Source organism: Hyaena hyaena, unplaced genomic scaffold (genome assembly GCF_003009895.1).
Source record: "Hyaena hyaena isolate Hyena2069 unplaced genomic scaffold, ASM300989v1 scaffold_452, whole genome shotgun sequence".
In the NCBI taxonomy this organism is placed as follows: Eukaryota; Metazoa; Chordata; class Mammalia; order Carnivora; family Hyaenidae; genus Hyaena; species Hyaena hyaena.
In genome coordinates this window covers 312,540-326,621 of record NW_024081085.1, presented here as the reverse complement: position 1 = coordinate 326,621, position 14,082 = coordinate 312,540, and the positions used below count along the sequence as shown (strand labels likewise).

General features: G+C 35.6%; 1 protein-coding gene across 3 annotated transcripts in view; it reads left to right on the top strand.

The window, feature by feature from the left end:
- The window catches only part of CPQ (carboxypeptidase Q), a 386,524-nt gene that overhangs the window by 69,382 nt on the left and 303,060 nt on the right, over positions 1-14,082 (top strand). The window contains exon 1 of one of the 3 annotated variants that reach the window (XM_039253464.1): positions 2,854-3,014. The exons of the other annotated variants lie outside the window; for them this stretch is intronic. The gene's annotated coding sequence lies outside the window, so the exon portion shown is untranslated. Of the gene's footprint in view, positions 1-2,853; positions 3,015-14,082 lie in introns of those variants that run through there. 3 annotated transcript variants of the gene reach the window in all.

The following is a 14,082-nucleotide window of genomic DNA, read 5'->3' as shown; positions in this document are numbered from 1 at the left end:
ATTAAGTGGATTTTCTATTTCTCTGTAGTTTAGACATATTTTTGCTATATAAACTTTTGAATCCATGTAATCAACTATATATACATGTAGAATTGTTATGTGTTTCTAGTGAATTGAGCCTTTAATGTAGCGATTCTGTCTATATATTGTAATTGTTTTGCCTTTAAATCTATTTTTGTCTGTTATTGATGTAACTTTACCAGTTTTTTGATTAGTGTTTTTTGATATATCTTTTTCATAAACTTTACATTACAGTTTTCTGTGTTAAGCTTTAGATGTGTCCCTTGCAAATAATTTAGAGTCGTATTTTATTTTTTGATTCAGTCTGACAATATCTGTCTTTTAGCCAGATAATCAAATCCATTTATATTGATTGTGATTAATGTTGTATTTGGATACATTTCTTCCATCTTGAAATGGTTTCTAACTATGAAGTATTGATCTGGATTTATCATATCCCTTGGCTGAAGGATGTCCCAGTCACTGAGCCACCCAATCACCTATCCACAGCCCATTATGATGGACTGTCCCTTTGGCCCCAACAGCAGAGTGGCTTGGGCTTAAATGGTACCATAAAATGATGCAGGAACTGGAGATGGTTAGCAGTGTAAAGAACAGTGTCAGGAAGAAAAAGTTCACCATCAGCATATATTTAAAGGACTATTGTATGCATAGAAAAGGGGGATTAAAACATTAGCAGCAAACCACAAAGCTAGAACAAGTGATTGGAATAATACTTTAATCATTGAACAACTGTTACGTACCAGGTTAATTGCTAAGTGCTTTTCACAAACCACTGAGGTAGGAGGGTCATTATCTTCATTTTATAGGTGAGGAAACCGAGCTCAGAGAGTTTAAAGAAGATACTCACAGTCAAAAACTAGTAAGTGACAGGATTGTACACCATTCTGTATGGTTCTAAAACTCTTCCTTTGTTCACTGAATTATATCACAGGGAAGTTAACTGTTAAATACTGAATAAAGGAAGAATTCTCTTTTAATTAAAATGGATAGAAATGTAATGAATTATCATTAGGGGTAATAAACATCCCATCTTTAGACATTTGTAATCAGATATGAAGGTAGGCATATATATATTTTTTTAAATTTTTTTTTTAACATTTTATTTATTCTAGGAGAGAGAGAGAGAGACAGCATGAGCAGGGGAGGGTCAGAGAGAGAGGGAGTCACAGACTGAAACAGGCTCAAGGCTCTGAGCTGGCCATCAGCACAGAGCCCGACGCAGGGCTTGAACCCACGAACCGCGAGATCATGACCTAAGCGAAAGTCGGACGCTTAACCGACTAAGCCACCCAGGCGCCCCTGAAGGTAGGCATATATTAAGACTACTGTAGTGGGAATTTTACTTTGAATGGGAAGCTGTACTTTAGAACAGATGCTTGCATTATATGACCATTAAGGTCTCTTTCAGTTTCCATCACCTTATTGAAACTGTGGCAAAGCTTAACAAGTATATGCCTTTCAAAACTCTCACTACTTTTTGAAAGTGGCTGCAGTGTGAACTTGTCCTTTCTTCACTAAACTTTCTTAACTCATTATGGTGTTATATGATGTGTACCGGTGGAGGCTTAATAAAATACTCTTTGATCATGACTTGATGAAAGTTGACTTGGCCTGTTTAGATAGGAGAAAAACAAGTCATGTGTATTTTATAGAGTGAATATAATACTGCAGCTTAAGGTTTGTTGATTTGACATGCTGAAGCCAAGAAATGCAAAAGCTGAGACTTTACTGTTAACATACCTCCTCATTCTAAGAATCTTAACAATAAAGCCATATCTAATTTTAAATATGAACAATTTAAAAAATGAATTACTATTTTATAGACAGCTTTTAGTAATTAGCTAGCTTACATTGGGGAAAATAAGTATTTCCTCTGTTTCTTGCTTTTTTGGTACATTCTGCCTTATGAAGACTGAGAACCTATAAGAATAAAAAATAATTTCTGTCAGTAATCTTATCAAGTCACCCACCCCACCCTGTCCCGTTCATTCTGCTTCTGTCCACCTTATTTTCTTCATCATCACTGCCATTCCATCAGTAACCACTTCCCCTTCTTTTAAAGTCCAGCCCAAAACATATTTTTTCCAGATGCTTCCTAATGTCCTGTGCCCCTCTCCCTGTACCTGTACCTCCCCAAGTATCCAAATGGAAGCTGAAATACATGAAAAAGAATTTTCCACATTATTGACTTTTGAGTAGTCCTAAAAGCAATTTCACAGCTGCTTCTGTATTGTCTTTCTGAGGTGTGTAGGGAAGACCTCATTATAGCTCTTTGACACATGAGGAAACTGAGGCATACAGAGGCTGTGAATTGCTAAGTAGTTAGTGACAGAGTTTAAGCACCTTTCAGCTTTACAGTTCTAGCAGCCAAATGTTATGCTCCAAAATATTTCCCTTGAGTTTCTGATTCTTGGAGTTTAAGTTACAGGACACGGCTGATCCCCTGGGTTTGGTGTACTTGCAGTTGGCCGAGCTCATTATTTGAACAGGCCAACCAAGTGCTACTCAGAGCCTACTAAATGTGAACACACTTTGAGAAGGGCCTACTGCTGAGGTGAATGGGCTATCACCGGCAGCATGAGACCGAAAAAACACCCAAGAAAACTCTTGCTTTCAGAATTTGACTCTTTGTTGCTATAGATGGGTGGTTTTCATTTCATCTAGTTGGCCCACATTGACTGTAGATTGTTTTGGGCAGTCAGACATTTGTAGCGCAAAGATTACTTGGAATTGGGTGCCCAGGGTTCTAATTCCGGAACTTCTTGAGATAAGAATTCACCACTGTTATTTCCTGGCCTCCGCTCTCTCACCTGACAGTTGAGGTGCTTGGACCAGATTGGTGATTCTTGGAATATGGTCTTTGGAGGATCTTATGTATCAGAATAACTGGACTGCTTGTTAAAGTCTGAATTCCTGGGCTCCAGCCAGGCCTACAGAAGTGGACAAGCCGACGATGTATGTGCCCTAAAGTTTGAGCACTGCTGGATGAGGTAATCTCAGGTTTCTTCTACTCCTGATGTCCTAGGATTCTCTGAGTGAGAAGGACAAAGAAAGAGCAATTATGTATTTAATTTTGGCAGAAATTTCTTTACTTTTCGTGTGTGTGTGTGAATATTTTTTGACATACTAAAAGCTGTATATATTTAATGTGTACAATTTGATGCGTTTGGAAATAGGTGTATGCTTGTGAGACCATCACCATAATCAGGGCTATAAACGTATACATCACCTCCCAAAGATTCCTCTTGCTTGCTTGCTCTTTTTCTTTCTCTCTGCCCTCCTTCCCCACTTTTTTTCTTCTTTTTCCTTTCTTCCTCCCCTCCGTTCCTTTTATTTTGTGATTTTGGCATTAACAAATTGTTAAGTATGTAATACAGTATTGTTAACTACAGGCATCATGTAGTACAGTAGATCTTTAGGACTTACTCATCATGTAGAACTGAAATTTTAACAGTTTGACCAACACTGCCTTATTTCCCTCTCCCACTCCTTCCCAGTAACTGTTTTTCTTCTCTCTTCTATGAGTTTTACTATTTACATTCCTTATGCAAGTGGGATCATGTAGTATTTGTTCTTCTGTATCTAGCTTATTTCACTTAGTATAATGTTCTCCAGGCTCATCCATGTTGTGGCAAATGGCAGGAATCCCACCCCCTACCCCGCAACCTTTTTTGAGGCTGAATAATAATAGTACATTGTAAATAATACATTTTCCTTTTCCATTCATCTTTCTGCGGACATTTAGGTTGCCTCCATGTGTTGGCTATTATCATGCTGCAGGGAACATGGGAATGCAGATATCTCTTCGAGATTCTGATTTCAATTCCTTTGGATTTATACCCAGAAGTAGAGTTGCTGGATCATACGATAATTCTATTTTAATTTTTTGACTAACCTTCGTACTAATTTCCATAATGCCTTCACCAATTTACATTCCCTCAAATAGTACACATCCTTACCAACATTTGTTATCTTTGCCTTTTTGATAATAGCCATTTTAACAGATATGAGATGATACCTCATTTTGGTTTTGATTTGTACTTCCCTGATGATTAGTGGTGTTGAGCACTTTTTCATGTACCTATTGGCCATAACTGATTACCTTCTTTAATGTCAAAGACTCTAGTTGTTTTAAGTTTGCCAGAAATCAACTCATTAGCATGTGATGACAATATATTGTTTTCATTATTTACATCTGCTTCTCCCAGCTCATCTGTTCTGATCCTGGTTTTTTCCTGCATAGCTACAGCAACCTTCAGGTGTCTTCTCATTCAAGTTCATCTTTTATGCTATCATCAGTTTTTTTTTTTAATCTAATGAATAACAAACACTAAGAAATCTCTCACAGAATTGATATGTAATTTCTTCGTATTATAAAACATTTAATTTCTCAGCAAGTCTTACTAGACCTTTTCAGGTATTGCATCATAACTTACCACTGGAGTTTTAGCTCCCCAGTTTTCACACTCACCCATCCAGGAATCCTTCAGTTCTCAAACTAGTATAGGTAGCTGATGGCCTAGAGTCATCTTGTTTTGTTTTGTTTTGTTTTTAAATATGAAATAGTTTTATATTTTACTCTGTTGTTGGATCCAGGGACAAACATATACACAGAAACTATGCTAAAACATTAAACCATAAGCATTTCTTTATAAAGAAAACAAGCATGGATTTAGTTTGGCTCCCTGAGTTTTCTATTTAATATTTTTATGTAGTTTTACTGTTTGCTATTTCTTGCTTTTAGAAAACTGAAGCCAAATAAAAGAAATATTTGTGCAAGAATAACTGAAAATTAAGTCTAGTCTATATATTACTGTAGAAAAAAGATTTATTGCAATGAAATTGTAACAGCTTTCCATGCTGATTTAAACAGTGAAATATATTGATTCAGTGTTCTCTGTGAACAGTGCTGAGTAGCAGGGACTGCGTCCTTGCGGTTCTGTCTTTCTGGAATGCCTGTCTGAAGCTTCTCCCCTTGAAGAACTTTTACTCATTGTTCAAAATCCAGTGGGTTTCACCGTTTCTGTGAAGTCTCCTCTGACCCTTACAGATAAAACCAACTACTTCTGTCCTCTGTATTTTCCAGGTTACTTGGGATATTTGTCTATACATTTTGTAATTGATGTTGAACTAATGATGATGATGATGATGATGATGATGATGATGATGTTTCTGTGTTGCTTGCTAGGTTATATCTCATTCAGCTTCATACCTAAATGCTTATATGGGCTCTGATGAAAAGTTATGTTCAAAAATTGATGTTATATGAAAGCCTTATTTTAATTAGATATTTGTTCCTCAAGAAACGTATTCTTTGGGGCGCCTGGGTGGCTTAGTCGGTTAAGCGTCTGACTTTCGCTTAGGTCATGATCTCGTGGTTCGTGCCCCGCGTCGGGCTCTGTGCTGACTGCCAGCTCAGAGCCTGGAGCCTGTTTCAGTCTGTGACTCCCTCTCTTTCTGACCCTCCCCTGCTCATGCTGTCTCTCTTTCTCTCTCCTAGAAATAAATAAAACATTAAAAAAAAAAGAAGAAGAAAAAGAAAGAAATGTATTTTTCTTACCTTATTTTGTAGTATCTAGAACACAGGATCTTATATGTACCCATTGGCAATAACAGAGTGGCCAAGTGACATGGCTTTTCTCCTTGCTCTGGGAAGTAGTTCAACTCTATCAAAGAACAGTCAAGAAGAATTCATATACTGAGAGTGATGTGATGATGGCTATTTGAAAAGCTTGGAAAAGTACCTTTTTTAGTTTAATAGACTTGTGTCTGTCTCAAATCTGGATTAGGGCTGGTGCTTAGATACGTCGATCCGCTAGGATTGGAAGTCAGGAATTCGTAATTCTTCATTCTGATATGAAAAGTGCTTGGATGGATTGTCAATAAACAATGAAGACCTTGGATTGGTTGTAGGAGGGAACGAAGAGGCTTACATCTTGGAAGGGGTACTCTTCTGCCAGCGTGGAACCTGGACTGTAAGAGGCTTAGTTAGGTCTGGTGAAGAACTTGAGAAGAAAGGAAATACAAGGACACAGTGGTCAAGAAAGTATTTTAGTACTGGGAACGGCCTGGGTTTGAAGAAACAGGCACTTTGCACTGTTAGTGAGGATAGAAGTGTAAATTGGTATAGCCTTTCTGGAGTGCAGCTTTGCAATGTGTATTAAAAAGCTTGAAGGTTATACTGTCTGGTCTTACTAATTCTTCTTCTAAGAATTTTTCTTAATGAAATAATTTGACAAGTGTACGATGATGTTTATATATGGATATTTATTTGGATCCAATCTAAAAGGCCCCCAGATAGATAACTGACCAAATAAATTGATTCATCTATACAAGGGAATATTATATAGACATTGAAATGATGTAGAGATATATTTATGGAGAAGGCAAGAGGTATATAATACATTGTCATTTTTTAAAAAAAGCTGTCTATGAGACTGCAGGTCAATTATGATTAATAACATATATATATATGTGTGTACTGGCACCAAACAACTACTGATAGTTATACACTGAGAGATTTTTTCTTTTTATTTATCTTGATGTTTCAAATTTTCTACAGAGAACCTATAATACCTGAGTTATAGTTTAATTTTTTCAAAATTATTACATATAAAAAGGATAATTCCTTCAGACTGGTATTTTCCAGATTGAACGAACCGTGGTTGGAAAAAAGTAATTGTAACATACATTTTATCATATTAGATGACTGAGTGAATGGGCAGACAACATACTCCCATCTTGGTAGTGGTCGCTCTTATTAGGGAGATACTTCTGAATTTTATTCATTCATTTTCCACTAGAACTGCTACCATGGGATGTGATTCCTGAGATCCTTCCTTCTTCCCTGGTTTTCAGATACCAGCATGAGGTTACATCCCTTCCTTGGTTGAGACTGTGCTCCTTCCTTTGAGAGCTGCTGGTCATTAATTCTATTTGTTCATTCCATTAAAGGTTTTGAGAGTCAGTCTTCATGATCCCATATCATTCCATCATTTTATCTTGTGAGTCCTTCCAGTGCTATTAGGTTTAGAAAATTCTTCCTCTCTAAAATCTGGCAAATACTTAGCCATTCTACTTCAAAAACATATTTTCGTTTAATTCTAAGATTTATTTGAAATCTGTTTTGTGTGGTTGAGGTGAGGTCAGAAGTCGGTTCTTTTTCTCCCAAAATACTTAGCCAGATTTACACAAACCATTGATGGAGTAATCCATTTTTTTCCATATTGGCTTGTGATGTATATACTTTGTCATATATAAGTTAAATAGATACATTGTCCTGTTTGTTTTGTTGCATTAAAATATTGATTCTTAATACCAGCATTATACCATTTTGATTACTAAAACATTTAAAACACAGCTTAACATCTAATTTGGGTATATTTCCACTGGTTTTATTTTTTAAAAAAATACCTATCTTTACACACAAGGATTGCCACATACAATGCTTAGCATTATGTTAAAAATACAGATTTTATTTGGAGTAATTGACATTTTCTATTAATTTTTCTACCCCTCTGAGGGCATGCTTTACCTTTCCATTTGTTTAGGTTTTCTTCTTTCAGGGTTTTGCTTGAGTAATTTATAGTTTATTTATTAAGTTTAAGGCATAGTTATTGTTGATTAGACCTTCCCCTCGTTATATTTTCTAATTATTTCTAGTATATAGAAAACGTAGTCTGGATATACGTTTTATAAATAGCCAGTCTGTTTACATGTTATTTTAGTTGTCATAGTTTTTTGGTTCTCTTATATCATCTTGTACAAATAATAATTTCTATCCTCTTTTCAAATATTTATATATCTTGCTTCTTTTCTTGAGCGTTAGTTGTGACCTTGGACATCTGTACCTACCTCCTGATTTTAATGAGAGCAGCTTTAATAATTTGTTGCAAAGAGATATTGGTAATTGGTCTAAGAGAGATGTGGAAATATAGTTGCTTCCTAGTTTACTAGGAGAGGCTTGAAAATCAGAAAAAAAACATGTTGGGTTTTATTAAGTGATCTTTTGTCCTTTTTTGATAATTATGTGCTCTTTCTTCTTTGACCTAGTGATGTGATGTGTTAGATTAATATAGTTTCTAATATTAAGTAATCCTCGCATTCCTGAGGTAATCCCTACTTGATCGTGCTGGCTTATTATTTTAATATACTTTGACTTTATTTCACTGGTTCCTTATGTAGGATTTTCACATTGTATCCATAAGTGAATCTTTTCTGGAGCACCATTTCTAGAAGTGTTTTCTAAGAAGGAATATTATGAGGAAAAATATAGTTCCATGGTCAGATGCATTTGAGAAAGGCAGCTTAAAATATTTAAGCAAATTTCTTTGCTTCTGGCTTCTCAGAGATCTTAATATGCTAATAAATGCTGTAAATCTCTGAGAGAGTGTTTTCCAAACTAATCCATGGTAGACCACCCTTCCTCAGAAAGTGAAACTAATTTCCACAGAAACCTCTTTGAAATATACTAGTCATTGTCATATTTTGGCATCAGAATTATGTTAACCTCATAGAGTGAATTGGGGTAGGTTTTCATAATTTTATAAACTTGGAATAGATTATGGAATGTGGATATTAATCAATTTCTTGAAAACTTGAAAGGCCTTGCCCATCGCATTGTCTGGGCCAAGAACCAGCTTAGCAAACTGCCCCTTGGTAACATTTGCAGTGTCTTCCATGGATATTCAGCTTTCCTATCCCACTGAATCAATCTTATTATTTAATATTTCTACAAATTGTTCACTTTATTAAGACTTCCAGTTTGTTAAAATATAACTGTGGGTACAATTCTTTTAAATTATTAAGGCATGTTGACTTATCTGTTGTTAAAGAAAATAATGAAATGAGACGATCTTATCCTAATGCTTGACATACAGTGCCTGGCACTTAGTAAAGGGTGAACTCTTATTTCCAACCCTTTTTCTAATTTTGCTTCTTTCTATTTCATTTAGATTTGTCACAACTTTGTCGATTTAAAAACCCTTTTCCCAAATTATCACCTGTTCCACTCTTTTACTTACCTCCTTATCTACTCATCTATTTATCGTTTCATGATTTATTAGTTTCCTGCTTAGATTTTCATTTTATTCTTCCTGCTTGGTTTGCTGTTGTTTTGGTTTCTCTTCTAGCTTTGTGAGTTGATTAGGTCACTTAAAACAAAATTCTTGGCTAGTAATGAAAATATTTATGCTATCAATTTGATTTAAAAATACTTCTGTATTTTGTGGTCCGTCGTGCATGTGATGCAACATTCAAAGAATACAGAAGGGCTCACTGAGAAAAGCAGGTCTCCTTCCATCTCCTGCCTGGTTTCTAGAAACTCACCAGAGGCAGTGCCTGTTCCCAGGTCCCTGGCCATCCTTCCAGAGCTATTCTATGTGGATTTGGCTTTTGAGTATTGCTTTGTCAGGAATGCTTCCATTTTTACTTAGTTATTATTTTCATTAGGTTTAAATAGGCTCTACTTTTAATTTAAATTTCCCATTTGATAACAGTAATAGGAGAGCAGCTTTGAAACTCTTTTTCACAGGATATTAAATTATTTTGTTATTCATTTCTACTTTTATTGAATTGTGATTAGAGACTATAGTCTCTAATTTTATATGGTTTGAAATTTATACTGTTTGGAAATCCTAGGATTTACCATGTGACCTAGTACATGGTCAATGTTTAGAAATATTTAGATATTTAAAACTGTATCATCTTAAAGGAACAAAATATATAATTATTATTATAAAATAATTTTTATTTATTGTGGCTTAACTTGATCTATTATTATAGAATGTGCTAAATTACTTCCCCTCTCAAGTTGAAGTTTTGCCGTGTTTATTTATATTCCTGATCATTTTTGTGTTTTATATTTTATTCCATAATATTTGGAGTCTACGTTTAATGATTCTTATATGTATTCTGGATAGTAGCTTTTAGTTCTTTAGAAAAAATCTTGGGGTACCTGGGTGGCTCAATTGGTTAAGCATCTGACTCTTGAGTTTGGCTCAGGTCATGATCTAACGGTTGGTTAGATCGAACCCCACATCTAACTCGGTGCTGACAGTGCAGAGCCTGTTTGAGATTCTCTCTCTCTCTCTCTCTCTCTCTCTCTCTCTATCCCTCCGTCCCCTCTCTCTCACTTTCAAAATAAATAAATATTTTTTTAAAAAATGTTAAAAATCCTAAAAGTAACACCTATACCTGGAAGTAAGAATTCAAAGAGGATGGAAGGACATCAAATGAAAAGTAAGATTTTCTTCAGACTCTCCATCTATATTTCACATCTTAGTGGTAGTTACTTTTGAATATTTTTTTACTATTTTTATTTCGTCTGGTAGTTACTTTGATAACTCTAGATAATGTATTATCTAACATTTATTTGTTATTGAGAGACACAGAAAGAAAGAGCACCAGCATGGGAGATGCAGAGAGGGCAAGACACAGAATCCAAAGTGGGCTCCAGGCTCTGAGCTGTCAGCACAGAGTCTGACATGGGGCTCAAACCCCCAAACTGCGAGACCATGACCTGAGCCGAAGTTGGACGCTTAACCAACTGAGCCACCCAGGCACCCCCATAACCTTTATAATTTTAAAAAATACTTAAACTCCAACTTCTTGATTCATCAACTCAGAACACCTTTTGGCTCTTTGATATTTAAGATGGGGAAATGACTTTCCTAGTCAATATCATTTGCACGTCTCTTTGTCTACCATCCAACTTCTGTTGGCTCTGTTATCACTTTTATATGGGCAAGATTTGGGGCATTCTCTTCTTTAGTTATGAAAAATCTTCCATATTTGGTAGTAGGTTGACTCTGAAAGTTAAAAGCTGATAGACAGCATTTTTATATAATAGTGATGTAAATATTCACTACATATTTGGTAGGAATATTGGTATATTGAGTTCAACACCTATGCCCCTTGAAGGGGAATGATCCAAAGGTCAAGGCTAAATGGATTCTCTCTCTTTAAATATCCCATCTATTACTCAGGCTTATGGAACCATGATTTAACTTGTTTCATATTTGGACCATTTTTGGAAAAAATTTTTTTTCTGGAGTTTCTAATTGTCTTTCTTCTTGACAAAAGAAATACATGTCATTCTATCATATTACTAATATCTTGCAACTGTTAGTCATAGTATTTGTTGAATGCTTTCGTATGTATTGACCTATTTATTTCTTGGTATGTGTAGAGCTGTCATTCTGGGATTTTTCTTTATGCCATTTCTGAATTAGTTCCATTCTTTCTCACATCCTGTATATTCTCTTTTTTTATTCATGTACTCTGTGGTACACATTGAAGTGATTTTTTTTCCCCAGAAGATGCAAATTGACAGTAAACTTTCTGGGTCCTTGCTTTTCTGAAAATGTTATAATTTTGATCTCATGCTTGACTAATATTTTGCTAGGCGTAGAATTCTGGATTTAAAATAATTTCCTCTTAGCAATTTGAAGACATTGTTGCTTTGTCTTTTAGCATGGTTCCTGGTAAGAAATCTGATGCCAAGCATATTCTCTTTAATTTCTGGGTAAACTGAATTATTCCTTCTGGAAGATTTTAAGATTTTCTTTTTAACTTCAGTACTCCAAGTTTTCCCAAATGTGACTAGGAACTGCTTTTTATACATTCACCCTGGTGAGTATTTCTAGGTACTTTCAACCTAAAGACTGATGTCTCTTCAGATTTGAAAAATTTTATTCCCTTATTTCTTCAGTTATTTTCTGCTTTTATTTTTTTTTCTCTTTTTTTTTTTTTTCTGTTAGTGGGGTTTTTTTAGGATGAGAAGAGCTGTATATAAGTAATCAGACTGCTTCCTGAACTGAAAGTCTGCATTATAAAAATTTTCAATATTAAGGGATCTTATTTTCTGTTTAATAATTTTTGTGTTAAATTTTCTTATGTTTTATATCTACAATGCCATTTTCCCTTTTTATCCTTTTTCCTGGGATAGCTTGATTCAATATATTAGTTTATACCTCATTTTCTTTTAGGTTTGCCATTTTCAGACAGCATTGAGTTGAATTTAATGCTCACTACCAGTCCCTTAGTACTATGACTTTCCTTTTCATTAGTTCTTAATTTTGATTAGACCTGCAGTCAGAATGCCTGTAAGTAATATTCTTAGGAAGTGTAGTTATTGTCATAGTATTTGCTGTGCACACTCACACCTGAAAATATTGTTCTGATGCTTTGGGATATGCACTGACTGTAACTTAACTGGGTGTCAAATTCTTTGGGCACAGATTTTTCCTAAAATCTCTTTATAAATTGATACCCATTGGGGCACCTGAGTGGCACAGTCAGTTAAGCGTCCAACTCTTGATCTCAACTCAGGTCATGATCTCACAGTTTGTGAGTTCAAGCCCCACATCCAGCTCAGCACTGATGGTGCTGAGCCTGGTTGGGATTCTGTCTCCTCCTCTTTGCCCCTCCCCTGCCTGTGCTTGCACTCTCCTTTTCTGTCTCTCTGTCTCTCTTAAAAACAAAACAAAACAAAAAACAAAAGCAAAACTTAAAAAAAAAAATCAATACCCATTGGTTCCTGATGTTTAGTATCGGGGAAGTCTAGGACCAGCCGTTTGCCCAGTTCCTCTCTTTCCCTCCCTAGTTCCCTTCATCACAGTTGTTTTGTGGCCTAGATCCATGTGCCTGCGCATCAGTGTTTTCACAGTGAAATTCAGAAAGTTGTCTAGATATGATTCTTTCAGTGATGTCCACTCAAACTGGAACACTGTCTCTTCATTTTATCTCCCCTTCTTAAGTTGAGAAGTTGTATTTGACTATTATTTTTAATCCTATTTATTTCACTCTAGCATGTCTGTAGTAGGTTGGATATGTTTTCTATATTCATCCTACTCACCATCATTCTTTTCATAGCTTTTTTTCTCTGTATTCTATGAAAACTTCCAACCTTGTTCTCTGTATCTCTGCTGTCCATGTAGTCTATAGGACCAGCAGTTTCAGCACCACCAGGAATTTGTTAGAAATGCAGAATTTGGCTTCAGTCCAGAACTGCTGAATCCTGCTGAATCAGAATTTGTATTTTAACAAGATTCTTATGTGATCTGTGTGCACTTGAAGGTTTGGGAAGCACTGTTCCATCACAAATTCTGTATACTGCAGTATCATTCTGTTCTTCATTGTTGTTGATATGTTTTTAAAATCCACGCTGATTAAATTTTGGATTTCCTATGTTTTCATATTTTAGCCAATTCTTTTGCCCATTTATTCTCTAATGATGGTGCTCTGATCTTGTTTCATAGACGTGGGGACCTTTCATATCTTTATGAAGACAACAAGAGATGGTTTAATTTTTTTTACCTGTCATAGAAAACCATTTTTAGAAGTTTCTCTCTCTTTGAGGCTTCAGAGTATTATCTTTGGCTGGAGTTTTTTTTCTTTCCCCATAAACCCATTGTTGGCCCTTTTTCTACCCTTTCATTCTTGAGAGAGATCTTGTGATATCTAGTCAAGCTTTGTCTTTATTAACCAAGAGAATAGGTGAATTGTTTTTCACTCTACTTACTGTTCGCATGTTCTACTTAGATTTAACCTAAAAATTTAATTTGATGTTTCCTTTATTTTTTGTTTTTATGTCTCATGGGCATTTATCATGGATTGAGGTGGATTAGGATTAGTTAATATCCTCTTAATAAACTCTTGCATTTTTTTTACAACTATAAGGTTACATACAATTTGCAGTTACTTAAATAGCACAAACCACTAAATATTTTTTCACATGCCCTCGAGAATGTGAGTTCTTTCTGTCTTTGCACATATTTACAGAGCTTTTTCTAAAAAACTCAGCTTCCACCTCTATTCATTATCTTGCTAAATTGGGAGAGCTGAGGTTTCTTGGCCAAAGTAGGGTACGCGGAGCTGATGGGGCAGGACAGCTGGTTTGGATGTGGCTCTATGACTGCAGGACTGTCCCCATAAAAGTGGGTGCCGCTCCCCGTATTTCTGACCACTGCAGCCCCTTAGTTCTGAAATTTGTTCTAGAGTTTGGTGTAGACTCTGGGGGTGATCAAAATCTGCTCCTACATTCTTTGGGACCATTCT